Source organism: Aulostomus chinensis, chromosome 15 (assembly GCF_037954235.1).
Source record: "Aulostomus chinensis isolate RoL2024-O1b breed Wild chromosome 15, RoL_Achi_v1.0, whole genome shotgun sequence".
In the NCBI taxonomy this organism is placed as follows: Eukaryota; Metazoa; Chordata; class Actinopteri; order Syngnathiformes; family Aulostomidae; genus Aulostomus; species Aulostomus chinensis.
In genome coordinates this window covers 7,668,117-7,686,865 of record NC_141334.1, presented here as the reverse complement: position 1 = coordinate 7,686,865, position 18,749 = coordinate 7,668,117, and the positions used below count along the sequence as shown (strand labels likewise).

The following is an 18,749-nucleotide window of genomic DNA, read 5'->3' as shown; positions in this document are numbered from 1 at the left end:
CAGGAGAGCAGTTGCTTCCTGATCGTAAAAGATCCAGACCAGGATAATTAATCTTCTGTAGGCGTTGGCAGATTGATTAGCCAAAATAGATTGCAGGTTATATGGAACCGAGTTGTTGCAATGAACCATAATGTCTGCATTATTTCATTTAGTTCCGCTTAATGTACCAGGACTATGGCACCTTCACATTACCTGGCATGGAAAATTAATTGAAGGCTCCCTCAGACTCATTCATCACAGTTTGATTATTATTTTGGGATGGAAGGCTACTGAGTGCAGTGGCTCAGTGGTTAGTACGCTTAATTCACAGCGAAAGGGTCCTGGGTCAAGACCCTGTCCCCCGTCTAAGACAAGTATGTGAGGAAGTAAATCCCCCCATCAGTGCCCTAGAAGAAGACACTGGTATAAGAACTTGGGGTTGGTCACCCAGTGCTACATGCACATGGATGGATTTTGTTCATCTCTACAGCGCCAATGAAGGCTTTCTGTTTGAAAGATTCCGTCTTGCCCCTCAAGTTGTTGTGCCTTTGTGCATACACACAGTTATAAAGCACATCTGCTGGCTAGTCGTAAAAGATGATCCAATCAGGCCATGGTATAAATTCCTCAAACACATTTGTAAAATGTTTTTCTCAATTCTGCTCTTTGCAGAGAGTTACTGCTGTTAAACGGAAGGATCAGCATGAAAGAGAGAGAGGGAGACAGAAGCGTTGCCGAGCCGAGTGTGCTGCTGGAGCATGGACTGGTAAGTTGTACAAAGTTCATTTTCTCCTGATTCGTCTGTATGAGGGAAAACTGTTTTAATGTCGGAATCATCAGAAATATAAATGACATATTGGTGAGTATGGGGTAAACTCTGGACATGCTGTCTGTTAAAGGGTGGGGCAGCTGTGAAACCCAAGTGACACGAATACAGGAAGAGATTCTGGTGTGTGTGAATGGTAGGAGGGGCTGCTGAGCGGTGTATGTGGATGTTGAGCATGAATGAAGGCATGCCATGCCATCATTCTGATAGCAGAGTTCCACTGTGTTGATTAGTAAAGATGAATGCAGTCAAGTGGAAATGATGAAAACTCTAATAACAATTCAGAATGATCATGCATAAAATACATTAATATATACAGATAATGGTCTAATTTTCCATGTGACTCATCAAGCGTCCCCAGATGTTTGAGAGATATATCCATAACCCTGCACATCATCCTTTCCAATTGGCCTCCCGCCGCCTCCCTGAGTTTATCCCGGCTTGATGATCCTGTGTTTTATAGCTTCTGGAATAAGAAAGGCCATAATGGTCTTATCTTCATTCTCCTCCGTTCAGATCAATACTCGGTTTGCATGGCCATGGTTCAGTAGCTTCCTTATGAGGCTATACTTCCAATTTAGTGAGATACAGAATCCCTGTAGATGATCTATTTCCCTGTGGTATAGTTTTCTTGTCAGGGGAACAAACCTAATCTCCAATGCAACATCAAGGGCAATGTTTGTGAGAAACGGCTCTGTCATTTCATGTAACAAACAAATCCCTTCCATAATAACAGATGGCATTTATTGGGTCAAGAGTATAATACATTGAGATTTTTTTTAATGGTCTTTCATCTAACTTTATGGCTAAGCAGGGGCCCATGAGAGATGATGAAAAATAAGGATTTTAATGCAGGAAAATACGTGCCTGACTTTGCACTTTGATCTTGATTGGACCTTGAATTTTTATGATTCACTTCAACTTGGGTACATGGTTTCAAATATATGTTTTTAACTCATCAGAGCACCTTTTTCAACATCCATCGTTTGTCCAAGTATGATTTCTTGTTGCCATACAATTCTGTTTTCATTTAGTCTATCAAAAGATCATATTTTCTTTTTGTCTCTACGGTTTTGATCGAGTTTGATTGTGTCTTGCTCAGATTTATTAGTATCCCACTTGAATGCTGCCAGAGCGGCGCTGAAAATTTCGTCTCGATATATTCAATCCACGTCTCCAATGGATCTCTTGGTTGGGGACCCAGTGGTCAAACCATTCTGAGGACATATTGAGCAGGTTATTGATTTTTAACACTTCACTTCATCTTCATCAAATTGCACTAAGACTTGAATGTTCCAAAACAAAGCATTGTCCCATCCCCCTTTCTCCTTTCCTCCTCTTTCTCTGTCCCTCTTCAGCTCACTCCATCCAACCCCCCCCCCTTTCCACTTTCCACTCGCTCCCCCTACCCTCTCATCCTCCATTCCACACTCTCATTGTCCTGAATCCTATATAGCAAACTCCCAGAGGAGCATTATTGACATGAACGATAGTGTTTTCGACTTTCTTCTGCTTTGACACTTACGTGTCCCACATACTGAGGCATGTGGAGTTCAACAAACAAAAACAAAGCTAAACAGTATAGATTGAAACTAATTTCAGGGGGGAAAAAATAATGCAATTCTTGAATTAATATGAGAGGGAGCAGTGCAGGAAGTTCTAGCAAATACGGACACAGAAAGAAAGAAGAACATGGCTTCTTGTTTGCCTCATTGCAACACTGCATGAATTATTGGAAGTTTGTTTTAAAGAGAATGGGACATTAATGCTCTTCCCAGTTCCGAATAATATGACTTCTAGCTCTAAAGCCTTGCCTGAGAATCCCACATAGGAGCGTTTCCTTTCTGGCTGAAAAGCAGCAGCTGGGAAGACGCATTGTTTTCTATGACACCGCACATGATTACACATAGTGGTGGACTGGTGTTGACCCTTTGATTTGTATTATGCATTGTTGTCGCGTGTTATATAACATTGTTTTTCCACCATCACTACCAACCCGAGGATGTCCACCCTCATTCTTGCATGGATGAGTAACGGTGATGTCACTGCTGAAGCGTACAGCCGTAGCACGAGGAGTACGTGGGTGATCTATAGGAGTTTTATCCGTCATATATTGTCTTCTTATTAGTTCTTAGACAAGCGGCACAAACAACTAAGACAGAGGTGAGTTACAAGCAAGATAACGCCTTGGACTTTTCTCCAAACTGTGAATTGTTCAGGGGAAAGAAAAAAGAGAAAAAAAGATCAGAAAACTTGTGATGCTGAAGGAGCTCTAACAATGCACTTGCATCAGCTACTTCTTAGTCATCACAAACTAATGTTTTGTTTACTTCCCCAGTAGAATTACAACAAAGGCATTGCCTGGTATGTTATTTTTATCCTTCAGAAACCAGGACGTACAGTGTGGGAAATCTGAGTTGGTACAGCAGATACTAGTGTACTGGGTTTATGCCCCATTTGATGGTTAAAACTGCATTGTAATGACATCCGTAATGTGGTGACAACTGGCCGAATGAGATCTCACATCTCAAAACCCGAAACTCAGCATCAAGCTAGTATCTCTGTCAAGGGTCAAGAGGTCACCACCCCAGCAGAAACTAAATCAGGAGGGACACCTAACTGATGTCAGATTTATTCAAACCAACTTAAGTGTGCCAGTAACAGTAGTTTTCTCAGAAGATATGATATATTCTCCTGTTTGTGTCAACTAAGTTTTATCGTTTTCCTTTTAAGTGTTTTACTTTTAAACTCTTTCTAATAACACATTGCCTCAATTATGTGTTCAGGTTTCTAATAGGAGGGTAACACTCAGTGAACACTACCTGCTGTTGACACTTTTACAGGTTTTTTTTTTTGGATGCACTTAAGATGGTTTTGAATAATTAATAAGCATGCTATCTGGAGCAGGTTTTCCTGGCTCAGGAAAGATCTCATATGAGTCCCTGAAATTAAGTCTAATGGTGTCATGTCAGTGGAACTAATCAGAACACAAATCAGTTCTTTCCACAAATTTCCTTGAAATATTACAAGCCACAAACTTTATGACTACATAATGCATCATACTGCACCATGAGTCAGGATACCGTGCATATGAATCTTGAAAAACCCCTCCTGATGCCCACCTGTGTAACCCTTTTGGAAAAATCCCTTAAGATCCATAGAAAATCCTGCACATTGTGACTCTTCATGCATAAAATTAAGTATACACCCGTAAGCAGTTCAAACTGGGGAAAATCTGTATAATTTACAGACATTTTAAGGAGGCTGGCATGTATGCATGACTCTATGAGGGAGCGTGTAAAAGATGTATTGAACTGAGGAAAAAAAGAGCGCCAAAAAAAAATCTGAGGTCAGTGATTATCAATTGTTGGAGGGAAATCTATCATAACTTGAGCGTTTTAACTGCCTGTCATGGTGTGCTGTCACTGTGGTAAGTTCTCTGTGAGTCTATTACACCAAAGGGCATTATCAACAGCAGAATAAGTGAACGCCTTGGCCCATAGCATCTTAATGCGGTATGCTTCACTGACACATTCATTCCATACTCTGAGGCGGCTTTGCCCGCAAGGCCACAATCATTTCCCTCAGTACTAGAGGACACAACGTGACTCTTATTTTGCAATCTGTGCTTAAAGAAGCATGAAACATCTCATCAAGTGAAAATGGCTGGCAGTGGCTTGGCTGGCGTGTCATTTTCCTCTACACTTCCATGTCTTAGGCTACAACAAAACCTTGAAAATATGTTTGTGTGACACTTTTTTTGAGGGCAAAAAAAGAGAGAGAGATTTATGAGACATGACAAATCTTAACGCCACTGAAGGATTTTAGTCCTGTCCGCTCTTTCTGATGGTTATAAATAGCGCAGTGTAACGTCACCATCTCCTAATCTAATGAAGATGAGTTGAGGGTTGTATTTTTTTTTTCTTTTTCACAAGTCTCATTTTGCATGTCAATGAAATCCCTTTATAATATTTCTCTCTCCTCTCTCGCAACATGGAGCTAAGATGATGAGATGATCATAGGGCATGTAGCGTTTCAAATGCATTTCTGAGCCACTTTAACCTTTGCATTTCTAGGGCACATCCTGCCTGACAGTTCTCCTAATATAGGCTTATTGTGTTATATGCTCTGTTTATACAAAGTGTAGTTCATATACAGTAAGGCATTGCAGTCTCTTCAAGCATTTCATTTTAATGATATGTGTGTAACGGAGGAAGGGCTGGGAAGCAAATGATACAGAAATCTCCTCGGTTCCATCTCGGCTCAAGTCGTAGGTCTGTACCTGTAAAAGGGAAAACAAAAAAAACATCTAATTGCCTTCTTTCACTATTAACTCAATAAAATGCATAATGGAGGCAATACATTATGCATTACTCAGGAAAAAAAGGATAAGGGAGGTCACCCAAATACAAAATAGTAATAGTTCCAAGTATTTGTGTTGAGATTATGGTCATTATTCAAACACACTGGGGCTCCTCTCATGTTCAGCTGAGTCTGGAGGTCAGTGGATTTTCAAACAAAAAACTTCTAAAAGTGCATAGTGAGAAACTGAGGAGCTGTGTCACTTTCCAAATGAATTCATCACAATGTTCCTTAGGAAAATAATGACTTTATATATGTCGTGGTAATTGTTATTGGCTTTGAATACTGACCTTAGCGGTTGACATGCCAGCTCTCTGTTTCAAGTGCGACAGGATTCACCTGTTGCCGGGTTAACACATCTGGACACAGAGCAGAGACAAGTCTCCAATTCCCTCCATGGTGACTCCTTTCTGCCTCTTAGGGAAGAAACATTACGAGACATGAAGGCGAGCACTAACACATTATCCCTTTACAGAGTAACTGACTTGAGGTAAACACTCCTTGATGAATAATTAATGCAGGGCAGTGTTTTGCTGTGAATGACTGACCAAACACCACCCACAAATCTCAGGAGAGCAAAGGTGGAGAGGGAACGTTGATTGGCCTTGATGCTATTTACTGCATCTAGTTTGAGCTTGCCAAAGCTTTGCTTCAGTGTTTTTCTTGTTTCCATATCCTCAGGCAGGCTGTAGCAGCGGGATGCTGGAGCAAAAGAATAGCAAGAGGGATGAGGTTGTTCTTGGTGACAAAGTCAACATGAACTAGAAAAAGTGTGATGGGATGAAGAAGCATTTGAAGGTGTTATGAGCAGCTGGTCCTGTTTTTGGGTGCTCCCAGGTGTTCTTCAGGATGTCAGGGGAGGAGGAGGGATGAGAGGTGTCAGTCAGGTACTCAATCATTTCACCTTTCTCACTATTCATAAGCATATCTGACTATTGATTATATAACTGACTCACTGAATGACCAAGAACATTTTTATGCTTTTTTTTTTTGGTTGGTGGTGTTGTCCATTGTAAACCATATAAGTCGAAAAACAGAGGTGGGTTTCATTGGATGAGGGGGTGGAGGAACCATGGTTACACTTTGTCAGTTTTCCTAAAGTATACCTTATTATATTGTCTGTTTTACTCTCAATGAGATCAATATTTTACTAAATGAACTTCTGCAGTGTATTACAGAGGACTCGGAGGATTGGCCCACCCCTTTTATAGTGTATGACTGAGACAACAAATACCCTGGTTTGTCTCCTCTTCCACGCTAAATGTTCATTAGAAGTATTGCCTAATCTGTGCCAATCCTGCTAATAACCCCAAGAACTACAGTTTTATGATCACTTAAACAGTGTTAATGCACCTCTGATGGCAATTAGAAGTCTTGTGAGGATAAGCCTGGAGTCAGACTTGGGTACAATTACTTGTTTTCTTCAACAGCTTTTAGGAAAGTGACCTAGGGACTCCAAATACCACATATTAGTCTGGAAATATTGGACACACTTATTTCATTTTTGTGCATCCTGGATTTTATGAGTATATTATCAGTTCCTGTAGAGTAAAAATCTTAATAAGAAATCAAACTGTACAAGATAGAAGTACCAGACTGGAAATATAGGATAGACTCTTTTTATTGCATTTTTACCTTAATCTTGATTTTTATTTGAATATTGGATATCTTAATATACTTTTTCAATAGCTTCCAATTCATGTGACCCAGGGACCCCGAACTGGTTTCATGTATTGTTGTTTTGGTTTTGTTTTCTAGCAAAAATTAGTGTTTTATTTTTTCCACTTGCTTTCAAGTTATTTTTCAAAGCAGACTCTAAATATCAATACCAGATATTAATACTACACTGCACCAGAAAATACGGTGAAAAATAATGTACTTAAAATGCTAATTTTGATTTTCTCTTATTGAAAGAGTTTCATTTCATGTCAGTAGGAAACAAAATCAAGTTTGTGAATAAGTCCACCAGGTGTTTGTGTTTTTTTTTTTTTTTTGAGCAATGTACATTAAGTACAGACGAGCGACTGCCAGTCTCCAGGCGCTGTGAATGTTTGAAGTTTAAAGTGTGACTCTTGAAATCAGTTTACTGTGGATAACTACAAGCTCATGCCACCTACAGTGATTTAATGCCATGTCTTTATCCAGAAGGTCTCCTTCAGGATGCTTCGGGATGGAAGAGAGGGAACACAGTGACAGAAGAAGAAAGATTTATTGAGAGGGATAGTGGCAAGATTGAGCATGAATATTACCCTTGCTTGTCTTTTGGAGCCTTGCTGCTATAGTCAAGGGTGCCTTCTGCACTTTTCAACCGTGTCTCCTTATTTATTATTCAAGCAGTTAGATGAATCTTTCATGCACAGGAAATTAAAGAACACACTGGAGAAGTACATAGATGAAGGCAGTGAAGAAAGAAAGCAACAGGAATGGAACAATGAAAGAAGACAAGGGCAGTAAAAGAGATGAAGTTGATGTGTGACTGCAAGAGACGAGAGAGAAATAGAGAGGTAATTGAGAATAACTGAAAGAGATGGGGATGAAGTGGGGAAGGCGGACTGAAGTGTGACAAAGACATGGATGTGTGAGAAAGAAGGAACACTGGGGAAACACAAAGAAAGGAAAGAAAATGGGGATTAATGCAGGAACCTGCTGCCATTGCAGGCTCACACTCAAACACCCAGCTGACTGTCATCGAACAGCTTTACCAAATATGAGCTCGCAGAAGCCTAGGAAACCTGGGTGATAGCAATGGGGGGGGGGGGTCATGCTCCGGATGCGAGGTGGATCGGGATTGATTATACAAAGTGTGTGTGCGTTTGGGGGGGGCGGGGTGTTAACAAGCAAAAAATTATGTTCTTTAGCGCCAGCATTTGTCTGGTGTTAAGAACATAACAATGCAATTTGGCATCAACCAAAAAGGAGGAATGCTGACACCCCAAGCATTCTAAATTCAGGCCCAAGTATTTGTCAACCTGAATGAACTCAAAGTTGTGATGATGCTGGAAGCTCAGCTGCGGAGGACAGTGCTGTCATTGTTGCAGTCCCCCTCTGTGACCCTTACACCCTCCCAAAGCAGTTGACCTGAGGGACAAACTAGAAACATCCCCTCATATAAGCGTGCACATAGAATGGACAGCTAGCAAATACAAGATAAACATATTAGCTGAGTTTGATCCTCTGACATGGCCTTCATTTTGACCTCAACTCAGCACCTGTTAGGGTTCCCTCGGGGCCAGAAACTCCTTCCAATCCTCCTACATCTAGCGCCCTTACACCGGCCAAACCCATTTATAAACTCAGCCTCCATCTCTACTACACAACTGTAAAGTTTCATGACTCCTGTGCAATTTTGACATCGGCATGGTAACAAAATCTGTCCACTGACAGAATCATGAACCTGAGCACGTAAAACATCTCCTGGTCAGCATTTTGCCTGAAGGATACACTCAAACAGGATGACACCAGCCGCATTCTGGTATAAATCCAAGTTAATTTTGCTGCAAACCAAAACACATTCCATGTTTCACTCTCATGGAACAGAGACAATAAAACTTGTCATTGACTCTGTATTCATGTTGAATCATCAAGACCTGTCCCCTTTTCAGGTCTCAGTTCTGAACACAGACACAGAAACTGATCCATCTTTAGCACTGCGCTACTTCTTCCTCTTTGTATCTCTAATGCGTTCTGAACCCTTGCATTAAACTCAAAGCCTGTAAATCACCATGGGAACCAGGACATACATGGTCCTCAACTCATCTCTGAAGCCCATGCATTTTTTTTTTAATAAAGTTGGTGTAATTTCCTTCCCCGTCGAAATTAATCTGCGAGTCACTGTCCTACTTTTCAGCAGCCTAAACCTTAAGAAAACGAGATATAAAAAAAAACAGCACATTTTCTGTAAAATATGACGTGCAAATCATCAAATAACCATCTCTAGTTTCGTTGTACCCCTGAATGGATCAAGATGCATGTTTATGTTCTTTTGAGGTTCTATAGAAGGGGGAGGACTGAAGAAATCGGAAGGAGAGAGACTGAGAAATGACAGAAAAGTGATATAAAAGGATCAGAGGGAGGAGAGAGACTCTAAAGGAAAGGAGCAGCCGCCTTTGTGGAAGAGATGAAAAAAGGAGGACCAATAGGTGACACCCGTGATTACACCTCAGGGATCGGGGAAAGAACGCAAACCCTAACTATTAAATCTAAAGATTAAACTCTCCAAAGAAAGCTATGTATAGGAACATCTATTTCTCCCAGCCACAAGCTAATAGATCAATACTGTAACTCTTTCTTCTTCTTCATCATGAAATATGATCATAGTCTGTCACAGTATGAGGCAGCCCACACACCACATCTGAGAGCGCAGGGAGGCCCGTGGAGGGAATCTAGCTCCCACAGCCATGAGCCCATAATTCACAGATCCCATAAAGCAACACTGTCCCCAAGTATTACTTGCTCAGAAGGGGGCTCTCTTTGGAAAAGGAGGGGGGGGGGGGGGGGGAGCTTGCTTCAAAAGCAACAAGCTAGTACATCTATAACCCTCACAGCTTTAGGCCCATGAAACAACTCTGTTTAAGAGTATTTCTTCGGGGGGCGGGGGGGGGGGGGGGGTCTCAAGAGGCCCAGGTCACAAGCCCACAGCCTATAAGAACCAGTTCAGTGCTTTGAATTTGTGTACTTTTGTACTATTCAAACAAACTTTGGAGGTTTGCTTGAGTTCTTACATGGCAGGGAACCCTAAATATTTCTACCCATTAATGAGCAAGTGTTGATTGCTCATGTAATTTAGGAACACAGCAGTCAGGGTAAACCTGGTTTATGTGTTTTTAATTGTTTTTTGATGATACTGATCTTCGAGGCCACAGTGCCAGAAGTTGTTAGTTTTTGGTTGTGGAGTTGGTCCCTGGATAAGTAATTGGAGATGTGTCATGGGACTTAATGATAGTAACGCCTGGACATGTTTTCTGCAGAAATGAGGAAAATATACCAACAATACACCGTAAGTAATATATTGTTTGTTTTCTTTTTTTCTTTTTGAATGAAACAGTGGATTAGCGGTTCGAAGCCCACAGTTCTTAGACTGTTATTTGATGGAAAGTATCACTATAATTTAATAGCTATAACAACAAGTACAGTTTAAATCTCTCCTACCTGTAATTATCTCAACACGTGCAAAGGATCACTGTAAAGCTTCCAGTGGCAGTTGCATGTTTCCATTTCTGTAAAGATTCTAAGTCCTCCAGGTCATGGTTACCAAGGACATTTGAATCAAAGCTGTTTCTTATGACAAACATGTGTCTTATATGATGAGGTCAAGCTAACAATGAAAGCATTTCTGTTTAACCCACTAACAATTCCTCAAAATGCACTCAACATAAATCACTGACACTGGTCTCCTCTAAACAACCAATTCAGTCGGTGTTAATGATGAACAATCCTTCTGTTCATGTTCTTCTCCGTATATCAAATGTCATTAAGCCAGGTGTCATTAAGCATTCCACCTGTATGTGACATTTGGCTTGATAGTAATTAATTTAGGCATGTTTTGTATTTGTGAGATCGAGTAAACAGATGAAAATCAAAGCAGCCAGACGATGAGATGGAGCATCTGCCAATCTGACATTTAGTTGGCTCAATGTCTATCCGTCTGCAAAGGTCTGTTTGTTTGCATGTCTGTTTTTCAGCGTGTGTGTGTGTGTGTGTGTGTGTGTGTGTGTGTGTGGCATAAGCATAAAGAACCCCAGGGCTCACATACAAAAATCTTGGTCTCCTACAATAGTGTTGCTATTAGATCAGCGAGACTTACTTATTAGGGCTTGGGGGGGAGTCAACAAAGTGAAATGCTGTCTTTAGAGTAGTATGACAGGTCCGGTACTTCTGGGGGATTAAGAGTCACAACATGCCTTCTCTGTTTAAGCTTTAACTATCTATTGGAAGAAAAAAATCAAAAGCAACAAAATTACTGCTCCTGTTGCATGCGATCACGTAAGCCATTGGCGATGAAGAGCCTCGGGCGACAGCACCTGATATTTCAGGGTGTCAGCTAAAGTCAGTGGATATCTAGGCCGAGTCTTCCTCTGCCGTTCTAAATCGACTGGTGAATGTGCAGAGTTTGACAGCAGACTCACTGAAGTTTTCAAATTTGTCTCCTGAGTGTCAAATTTTTCCCTGCTCATTTAAAAAAAACAAAAAAAACAAAACAAAACTGGAATTAGGGCATGTGCCTACGAGCAGGATTTGTGACATCTCTACCAGCGTGGCAGCCAGTCGTGGTTCAGTAGGCAAGTGCACAAGAGTGACGGGAGAGCTTTGAGTCTTCGGGGCACAAACACTGAGAATGGTTTCAACTGGGAAGGAGACATCTCAAATCTGGAAGTTACATTTTTGAAATGGAAAATACATGAGGAAAAATGATTACATTTTAATGTGGGGATTGTACGTCGGTGTAGTAAGCGTATCAGACACGTTTCAAACAGAGCATTTTTTATGTCATAGAAGACGTCCGTGGGATCTTTAATAGAAACCTAATTTTATGACATACATACTTGATTACTATAGCTGTGCCGCCATGTTGCTCATTATCTATTGTACTTGCTCTGGGCTTGCTTATTGTATTAATCATTGGAATGAATGTTTATGCTGCCCCGCTTTTAATCTGCTCAGCCTGTTAGACTCATGAGATAAGTGCTGAAGTCACTCGAGTGCTCATCATTCAACCTGAAAAGTAAAATTCAGAAACACAGAATCCCTGGTGAAGACAGAATGGAAGAGCTGAGATGAAAGCATGTTTGAGGAGGGGGTGTGGGGGGGGGGGGCTTTCTAGCTGCTGATTCGACCCCCGCTTCCCCTGGAGACGAAACTGCTGAACTCCTAATTGCTTCTGATGAGACGGTTGCATGGCAGCGTCCACCATCAGTGCATGAGCTCCTTTTGTAAACTGCCATAAAGGAAGAAAATAACTAAAAATACAGGCTATTTATGCGCCATTTAAGTTGTTCCACTGCTGGTCTCTTTTTAGACTCAAGCTCAGTTTCTTGGTTCTCCATCTTCCTCATCGCTTTTCCTCTTTCCCAACTGACTAATGACTTTCAGTTTCCTCCAAACACGGTTCACTCCGTAATGGCCTGAACCATAAGGAGCTTGTTTATGGGGAGTGCAAGAAAGGGGCAGGTATTGTGGTAGCGACACCCATTTAAGAGTACTCTGCTGAGGTGATTGCACTGCAGGCCCCCTGTCAACTACCTAACAAGCCAGCTATCTCTTTTACTTCTACATCTCCCTCATCCTCCCACCAGTTTTCCCCATTAAAACGAAAATCGTAATTGTATTAGATTTGATGTCTTTCTGATCTACCCTCAGATCTATCAGGGTTTTTTTCTTCAATTCCCCGACTCTCTTCTGCTGTCCCCGTCTATCTTCCGCATCTCAATCCTCACCATTCTCTACCTGATGATGACATATAAAGCCAGGACTCCCAAGTGTGGGACTCGCGCAGTCATACAGGAATTGCCATAAAGAATGAACCTCTCTTCGTGCCAGTGGTTCTTTTATTGCTGGATTCATCTCAATGGCCCTGTCTTCCATCGGCTAGCCAAGAAATCTCTCATTTGTCAACGGAAAGGGAGTTGGAGACCAGGGATGATATCCTCAAAGATCCTCCGCAATTACTCAGGCTTCCCTTCAAGCTGTTTTATTGATATTTTATGACTGTATGGTTCTTTCCAGCTCTGTGACTTCATATTGCTCAGATATTGGCTGATATGTCCTGGGGTGCTACTACCTCACCGACCTTTCTCTTTTGTGTTAACTCACTTATATCTGCGCTCTCTCCCAAATCTAATGCTCCTCTCCAATTTTATCTGAAGGTGTTTGTTGGATTTTGTGCTCCCTCTACTTACTACTACGTAGTTGGTGAATAAAACACTGATTACCGGGGATGGAACAAGGCTGAGGGATTCATAGGGTGAAGAACTAGTTTACAATGGATGATTGTTCATGTTGAAAGGGATTGTTGGATTTCTTGTGGTGGGGTTGTATAAGGTAGTCATCCGCAGGAAGGGCCTTTCCTTCAGTAGAGTTTGGTCGGCGCCTCAGCTGTGCAGAGAACATGAGAGAAGCGGTGCTCCGATGATGAGCGCTGTCCTGCTTCGGACAAGGTCTCGGGGAAACAATAAACAAATGAAGAGCTACATTATGAATTATGTCACGCTGTGTATTAATCCACTGATCTGTGGTGGTGTGGAGTACAACAGAATCTGCTGTGTTAAGGAATACAAAGGAAGTTCTACATTTAAAAACTGTAGAACCAAAAGGAAGGGAAGCCTGATGGCAAAGTAAAGCAGTGAAATTGTCACACCACATACATATACATAGATATTGGGTTTTTTTGTGTGTGTGTGTGTGGATTAAAAAGGTTATTCTGTGACCCCGTGCACAGCAGCACAGCGCTGAGAGTCTGAGCGACGCTGCGCTCGACCTCTGCACTGAAGACATGCTGACCCAAATCTACTGAAGGTAAAACTCTTACTATGGATGACTACCTCATACAACCTCACTTCAATAAATTCCAAACCACCCATTCAAGTATCCTATAATCCATGCCAGGAGTCAGCTCGTTCGCGAAATATCAAGACCTTGTAATACATAAGAGAAATGTCTTTTTATGGCGCTGATAAAGCTGGATTCTCTTCTTTTTGGAATACTTTGAGCAAGCACGACATGCATCACCTCACAAAGTCGTTATGCTGAACATATTCACAAGCATCCCCCCCTATTCGCAACATTAGCATTCATTTGGAGTCGTGTTTCTGTCCACCTGCACTGGCTGTCCTTTTTAGCTCAGCTTTGTTCTCAAGCTATTAACTCCCAAATGCTCCACAACGTCCAAAATGTGTGTGTCATTTGGTACCAGGCAGGCATCCTACAATGGGCTTTTCAGAGCTTTTTCCCTCTGAAAACAGCTGGCAAAAGCAGCTGAAAATGGGGTTGACGAGAGCAGTGAGAGTAAACTAAAAGAGTGAATCTGTGGGCCATTAAACCACTACAATGATTTGGTAGATGCGCCAGTGCTCATTAGAGATGAGAAACAACTACAGGTTGGGGTGATATCTGTTGACGTGTCATTATAAACTACAACCATCACATTCGATCTGCTGTTAAAATAATATTGATGGATGTAGTTTTAATTCGACCTTTGCTCTTTCTGCTATGACATTTCCCTTAAGAGTCACATAAGACTGATGCAGATTTCTGTGCAATGATTACATTTGATAGTACTTTCTGGCCCAGCTTCATACTTTCTGTCTTAATTAATCAACTGAACCAAGTTGAACTATAAAATGTATAATTTCCCCCCCAAATGGCATATGTACATTTTCTAATTTTTTTTAATTTTTAATTTTTTTAATAAAAAGTGTTCTGTGGTAAAATGTCTCTCATGGACTTTTTTCCTTCCTTCTTCTTTTGGTCTTTTTTTTTTTCCATGGTCATAAAAATAAACTATTTAGGAATGACATCATCATCAAAAACTAAGATAATAACCAGAAAGTCACGTTAACTTGGGCTATTGTTTCACACATGTAGCACACAGCAGGACAATGTCTCTGTGTGTGAGACACATTTGATAAATGTGTTTGGTTTAGGTGAGGGGTGGTGCTTCAGTGTGGCATGCAGGAGGTGGGACATGATGCGGAAGGTTGCTGTAGTTACAGAGAGATCAAAATTTGTTTGAATCTTTTGCCGTTCCTTGAATCTTTCCCCCTTACGGACAGGAGCCGCTCCCTCAGGTCAGCATCTTCATGTTTATTTCTCCTCTTCACTAAAATTGAAGCTTGAAACATGAAACTACCCAGACTTCATACTCCAAAGCTGGAGTTGGTCTGTGTAATGTCATTTCCGACTGAATCACCCACAGGTCCTGTACTCGGCTCTCACAAACAGCTTCTGCTCCCGGATGTCTAGATTAGATCTGGTTTCCCACTGGACTCTTGGTAGGAGATGGGGAGATAAAAAAAAAAAAAAAAAAAAAAAAAGCTTTCATGTGTGACATTTTGTTGATCCTCACATAATCCAAATGTCCTCCTTGCTGCAGACGTTGTGGATCTAACAACATCCCACTACTTCACACGATCGCTGTACCATCCTCTTAGGTAAGCAAATATGAGTTGGGAAAAGAAGTTTTGAAAAGTAAAACAACTGCTGCTTTACAAAACCATCGTCCACATTTAATATCTTTGGCCAGATTCGTTCAGTGTAATACAGAATTAGTCCTCTAATGAGACACGTTTCAGAAACTGTGACAGGAGCTTTTTCCTCTCACTAATCTTCTCCATCCTGTCCAGACCCCTCACCTCTCCATCTTCTCCTGCAGATCCCCCTTCTGTCTTGACAAGTTTCCCAGTATATCTTTCAACAACCCCCCCCCCCCACCCCACCCTACCTCACACTTCTTTCATGGTATTATGTGTAAGCTTTGCCTTTCTTACCTTATCACACTTCTCTTTGGGAGTTTCTCTGCTTTCACTTCAACTTCTGGCCATTGCCTAAATCCTCATACTTACTTTGCCAGCTTTGTCTTACGCTCTCCAGCTCTCTCTTGCTCTGTAGGAGTTCCTTGTGATTTTATTTCTCTGGCAGCTGCTATATGATATCGACCTCCCTCCACCTCCACGTAAGCCCCCAGCTAATAGAAGGGACCGGGCAATGGAGTGACCGGGAACAGGTGGACCAGCCTCAGTCTCAATGTAACAGCAGGGGGCACTCTTCAGCCTTCACTTCCGTTTTTTTTGCCGTTGCTGCCAGCTTTTGAATATGAATGCTGCAGATTTGTGAGTGTTATTTAGTGTGCTTTACTTGTGTGCTGAGTGTGTGTTAGTGTGGACTCACTCATGGCATGTCTGTGTCCTTAGCTGTACATGAGAAAAGGGCAAAAGCTTAGTAGGGCAAAGAAGATGCTGCAGATCTGTCATTAATATGTATGACCTGCTGTGTGTGTGTGTGTGTAGGCTTTTATGCACATGTGTCTGGCACTTTGAGATCTAAGGTCATGCTAGAAACTGCTAAGGAAGTGTATGGAATTAAGGAATATAATCACTGATCAGACAATGAAATGTTAATTTATTTGTTAAAACATCTAAATAATAGAACCACTTTGTTTTTGTGTGATTGTCTTTTTTCCTTTTAAACATAAATATATATATATATATATTTTTTTTTAAACTGCCTTAAGAGGAAACTAATCAATCGAACCCAAACAAGGTAGTTAAAGTCTTAATCAGCTTAATTTAGGTTGGACTACGTTTCTCTATAGAGGCCTCAGGAAAGCAAAAGGGTTGAAGATGTTACCGAACGGGCAAAATGAGAACATGTTTTTGTTTTTAACCACTTGAAATTTCATAAAGAGTAATGAGATGGACATACAAGTGCATTCTACACTTGTTTAGTAATTCTTTTGGAATTAGTACTTCCATTCTTATGTTGAACAGAAACTTAACAAGTCTCCCTTTTCAGCTCAATATAATTGCACTTTCAAGCGGCCCGTAGTGACCATTTAGGAGATTACTATTCTTGTTCAGCTGATTTTCAAGATGAATCCCAGATGCTTCAGCTAGATTGAAATTTAAGACAAAACAGACTGTCTGTTGGAACCTCTCACTGCATTTTTATATGCTGTCGCAATTTGCTCAGAGGGAATCGAGGATGGGGTTTCGTGCGCACAAGAAAGTTGGCAAAAACAAAATTAGTGAGCTGATTGACGGATACTTATTTGACATTAATCATTTTACTGAACAGCCCACCACAACGGCAGCAAGTGCAAACATTGGAGAACCTGTCAGGGTGACACAATAAAGACTGAAGGCTGATTTCTAATGTGGAGAGTTAACATTATGACAAACAATGAAAACAATCTAATTCCATCACTCATTGTTGGTATAAGATATATTCAAGATTAAAGCATTATATCAATCATACATGCGAAATCTCTGGGAGGTTTCAAATGGCTGCTGCAGAACTGAACTGGCTGTAAATAAGGATTTTTTTAAAACCTTTTTATATTAATTAATGTGCCTTAATCCAATACAACTCTTTTCATCATTGAATGGATCATCCTCTAAAATACTTTTTTATATATATTCTTTTTTTCTTCTTTTTTTATGAGACTCTATCCAAACCCCTGCAGCAGGCCAATTTTTTCCATCTGTTCCAAACATTTTCGGCGAGTTGACTAAAAATAAATAAATAAAAGGAATCAAAATGTCATGGTGAGATACTGGAGACCTGCTTCCATTCAGGCATTAAACTCAACATGAAATATCACCGAGGCACAATTCTCCATCATCGGCGAACTGCTGCACTTTTAGACTTTTGTGATTAAACCTTGATTGTCACATCTGTCTTTATATTTGCTTATAAGCTGCTACTCCACTCCATTAATTTAGGATATAAATGATCGTCATTAACAGGTTCGCCCTGTTTTATGACCTCATTATAAAAAAAAGTAGTCTAATTGTAGCATGATAAAGTTGTTTCCCTTCTATTACACTTAATCGCTGTTGGGAAACACTAAGTGAAATTAATACGCTGTGGAGCAAAGAGAAGAAAAAGATACCCCCCCTTTTCTTGTCATCTCATCTTTTCAAAGTTTGTCAATGTTCGCTCAAAGTCTGACCTAAAGATGGAGGAAAAGCTCCTCACATTCTCACACATTCATCTGCACGTGTACGGCACGCGCGCTGTACGTTTACTACTTGTGCGCTTGAGCCTACACCTCTCATCTCAAGCTTCTTCCTAGTTTTAAGATGGAGACTTAAAGAAACATTACCTTTTCAAACTTTAACATCTTCTCAGTCATTCTTGGAAGTGCTGACATTCAGGCTCACGTTTACTTTATTAGCCACAACTGCTTGGACCCTATTATGTCGACAGCATTATGCAATTGCCATACATTTTAGGATGTGAATCTCCTATCCAGCCACATCCCAAAGGTGCGTCATTGTATTGATATATGTTGATTATGGAGGCCGTCTGAGTCCAGAGACCTCATTATCATGCTGATGAAACCAGTCTGGATGCTAAGAGCATTCTGACCTGGAGTGTTATTTTGATGAAAGTGGCCATTAGAAGATGGCTGTAAAGAGATGGATATGGTAAGCAGGCTTCTGCATGTTCAGATGCAGTCATTTAAATTAATACTTTTTATAATGATACCTATAGTGCTTTTCCATACGTGAAAGTCTATTTATGCTTAACACTACACTAAAGAGATGGTGAGACGAATGGTAAACAAAGTAAATGGGACTGAGTCCTCTTTCAGCTGTCTGTTGCTCGCGTCTCTGCTCTGAGTCCCACACATTTGCACTAGTTGGCACTTACCGTCAGTTTTTGTGTGTTTTGTAGCCTCGTGATGACATGTGAGTGCGGTGTGACTGGCAAACACCGCTTTCTTCATAGCCACCATTCAAGGTCCTTCGGTTTCCCTGTTTTGATCATAAATGCAGATTACTGCCACCTGCTGGTATGGAGAGGTACCTCCACTGACATTGACGGAACGTAATGCAGGTTGGCTTGTTTGAGCTCCAGCAGATTA

General features: G+C 40.9%; 1 long non-coding RNA gene across 1 annotated transcript; it reads right to left on the bottom strand.

Annotated features, from left to right (window-relative positions):
• Positions 1-5,013: 5,013 nt before the first annotated feature.
• Positions 5,014-15,882, bottom strand: LOC147248486 (uncharacterized). Its single transcript, XR_015119550.1, has 3 exons — positions 15,649-15,882; positions 5,458-5,583; positions 5,014-5,087 (listed from the first exon to the last, which is right to left on the bottom strand). It is a non-coding gene; the product is annotated as an uncharacterized LOC147248486 (long non-coding RNA).
• Between the last annotated feature and the right edge of the window lie 2,867 nt (positions 15,883-18,749).